This window comes from Ranitomeya imitator, chromosome 1, assembly GCF_032444005.1.
Source record: "Ranitomeya imitator isolate aRanImi1 chromosome 1, aRanImi1.pri, whole genome shotgun sequence".
NCBI lineage: Eukaryota > Metazoa > Chordata > Amphibia > Anura > Dendrobatidae > Ranitomeya > Ranitomeya imitator.
This window is the reverse complement of record NC_091282.1, coordinates 1,070,962,481-1,070,966,354: the sequence shown is the minus strand read 5'-3', so window position 1 is coordinate 1,070,966,354 and position 3,874 is coordinate 1,070,962,481.

Below are 3,874 nucleotides of genomic sequence, written 5' to 3'. Positions count from 1 at the left end.
AGCAGTAATTTTCCACCAAACACAGGATATCGGTGTACTCAGGAGAAATTGCACAACAAATTGTAAGATCCATTTTCTCCTGTTACTCTTGTGAAAATGAAAAATTTGGGAATTGAACAGAAGCAACAGTTTTGCAGGAAAAATATATTTTCATTTTAACGACTCAATGTTATAAAATTCTGTTAAGCACCTCTAGGTTCACGCTGCTCACTACACCTTTAGAAAAATTCCTTGAGTGGTGTACTTTCCAAAATGCAGTCACTTGTGGGGGTTTCCACTGTTTAGACACACTAGGGGCTCTACAGAATCCACATGAAATCTGCTATCTATTCCAGACAATTTTGTTCTCCAAAAGTCAAATGACACCGATTCCGGTCCAAGCCCTGCCGGGTGCCATCTAATTTTCCCCCACATATGGGGTATCGGCGAACTCAAAACAACAAAGTATATGGTTCATTTTCTCCTGTTACCCTTGTAAAAGTGCAAAATTTGGGGCTAAATGAAGATTTTTGTGAGAAAAATTAAATAGTTATTTTTTCCTTCTACATTGCTTTAATTCATGTGAAGCACCTAAAAGGTTAATAAACATCTTTAAATGTGGTTTTGAGCATTTTGAGGGGTGCAGTTTTAAAATGTTGTCACTTTTGGTTATTTTTGTCATGTATTTTTTTGCCAAAGTCGCTTCAAACATGATGTGGTTGCTAATGAAAATGGTTTTGTAAATTTTGTTGGAAAATTGAGAAATTGCTGATGAACTTTTAACCCTTCTAACATCTTAACAAAAAAAAAAGTATACTGTTATAAAGTAAACATATGGGAAATTTTATATATAAATTATTTTGTATAGCCCGACTAACTGTTTTAAGGAAATAAAAATTGAAAATTTGAAAATTGTGAAATTTTCAACGTTTTTGCTCAAATTCGCAAATTTTCACAAATAAATGCAGAAAAAAATCTACCTAAATTTTCCACTGCCGTGAAGTACAATATGTCCCCCCAAAAACAATTTCAGAATAACTGGGATCCTTTGAAGGGTCCTTGAGTTATTACCACTTAACCCCTTCCCGACCCATGACGCCACGTAGGCGTCATGAAAGTCGGTGCCATTCCGACCCATGACGCCTATGCGGCGTCATGGAAAGATCGCGTCCCTGCAGATCGGGTGAAAGGGTTAACTCCCATTTCACCCAATCTGCAGGGACAGGGGGAGTGGTAGTTTAGCCCAGGGGGGTGGCTTCACCCCCTCGTGGCTACGATCGCTCTGATTGGCTGTTGAAAGTGAAACTGCCAATCAGAGCGATTTGTAATATTTCACCTATTATAACGGGTGAAATATTACAATCCAGCCATGGCCGATGCTGAAATATCGGCCATGGCTGGAAATACTAGTGTGCCCCCACCCCACCCCACCGATCGCCCCCCCCAGCCCTCCGATCTGGCCGGTACACTGCTCCGGCTCCCCTCCGTCCAGTGCTCCGCTCCCCCCCGTGCTCTTGTCCGCTCCCCCCGTGCTCCAATCACCCCCCCGTGCTCCAATCACCCCCCCTGCACTCCGATCCACCCCCCCGGTGCTCCGTTCCACCCCCCCGTGCTCCATTCCAGCCCCCCCGTGCTCCGTTCCACGCCCCCCGTGCTCCGTTCCACCCCTCCCGCACTCCGATTCCCCCCCCGTGCTCCGATCCCCCCCCCGTGGTCCCCCCCCACCCCATCATACTTACCAATCCAGCCGGGGTCCCGTCCGTCTTCTCCCTGGGCGCCGCCATCTTCCAAAATGGCGGGCGCATGCGCAGTGCGCCCGCCGAATCTGCCGGCCGGCAGATTCGTTCCAAAGTGCATTTTGATCACTGAGATACATTATATCTCAGTGATCAAAATAAAAAAAATAATAAATGACCCCCCCCCTTTGTCACCCCCATAGGTAGGGACAATAAAAAAATAAAGAATTTTTTTTTTCCACTAATGTTAGAATAGGGTTAGGGTTAGGGGTAGGGTTAGGGGTAGGGTTAGGGTTAGGGCTAGGGGTAGGGGTAGGGGTAGGGGTAGGGTTAGGGTTAGGGCTAGGGGTAGGGGTAGGGGTAGGGTTAGGGTTAGGGTTAGGGCTAGGGGTAGGGTTAGGGTTAGGGTTTCGGTATGTGCACACGTATTCTGGTCCTCTGCGGATTTTTCCGCTGCGGATTTGATAAATCCGCAGTGCTAAACCGCTGCGGATTTATGGCGGATTTACCGCGGTTTTTCTGCGCATTTCACTGCGGTTTTACAACTGCGATTTTCTATTTGAGCAGTTGTAAAACCGCTGCGGAATCCGCACAAAGAAGTGACATGCTGCGGAATGTAAACCGCTGCGTTTCCGTGCAGTTTTTCCGCAGCATGGGCACAGCGATTTTTGTTTCCCGTAGGTTTACATTGAACTGTAAACTCATGGGAAACTGCTGCGGATCCGCAGCGTTTTCCGCAGCGTGTGCACATACCTTTAGAATTAGGCTATGTGCACACGGTGCGGATTTGGCTGCGGATCCGCAGCAGTGTTCAATCAGGTTTACAGTACTATGTAAACATATGAAAAACCAAATCCGCTGTGCCCATGGTGCGGAAAATACCGCGCGGAAACGCTGCATTGTATTTTCCGCAGCATGTCAATTCTTTGTGCGGATTCCGCAGCGTTTTACACCTGTTCCTCAATAGGAATCCGCAGGTGAAATCCGCACAAAAAACACTGGAAATCCGCGGAAAATCCGCAGGTAAAACGCAGTGCCTTTTAGCCGCGGATTTTTCAAAAATGGTGCGAAAATATCTCACACGAATCCGCAACGTGGGCACATAGCCTTAGGGTTAGGGTTGGAATTAGGGTTGTGGTTAGGGTTAGGGGTGTGTTGGGGTTAGGGTTGTGGTTAGGGGTGTGTTGCGGTTAGGGTTGTGTTTAGGGTTATGGCTACAGTTGGGATTAGGGTTAGGGGTGTGTTGGGGTTAGTGTTGGAGGTAGAATTGAGGGGTTACCACTGTTTAGGCACATCAGGGGTCTCCAAACGCAACATGGCGCCACCATTGATTCCAGCCAATCTCGTATTCAAAAAGTCAAATGGTGCTCCCTCACTTCCGAGCCCTGACGTGTGCCCAAACAGTGGTTTACCCCCACATATGGGGTACCAGCATACTCAGGACAAACTGCGCAACAATTACTGGGGTCCAATTTCTCCTGTTACCCTTGTGAAAATAAAAAAATGCTTGCTAAAACATAATTTTTGAGGAAAGAAAAATGATTTTTTATTTTCACGGCTCTGCGTTGTAAACGTCTGTGAAGCACTTGGGGGTTCAAAGTGCTCACCACATATCTAGATAAGTTCCTTGGGGGGTCTAATTTCTAAAATGGGGTCACTTGTGGGGGTTTCTACTGTTTAGGCACACCAGGGGCTCTGCAAACGCAACGTGACACCCGCAGACCATTCCATCAAAGTCTGCATTTCAAAAGTCACTACTTCCCTTCTGAGCCCCGACGTGTGCCCAAACAGTGGTTTACCCCCACTCATGGGGTATCAGCGTACTCAGGAGAAACTGGACAACAACTTTTGGGGTCCAATTTCTCCTGTAACCCTTGGGAAAATAAAAAATTCTGGGCTAAATAATTATTTTTGAGGAAAGAAAACGTATTTATTATTTTCACGACTCTGCATTATAAACTTCTATGAAGCACTTGGGGTTTCAAAGTGCTCACCACACATCTAGATAAGTTCCTTTCGGGGTCTAGTTTCCAAAATGGGGTCACTTGTGGGGGGTTTCTACTGTTTAGGCACATCAGGGGCTCTGCAAACGCAACGTGACGCCCGCAGAGCATTCCATCAAAGTCTGCATTTCAAAACGTCACTACTTCAATTCCAAG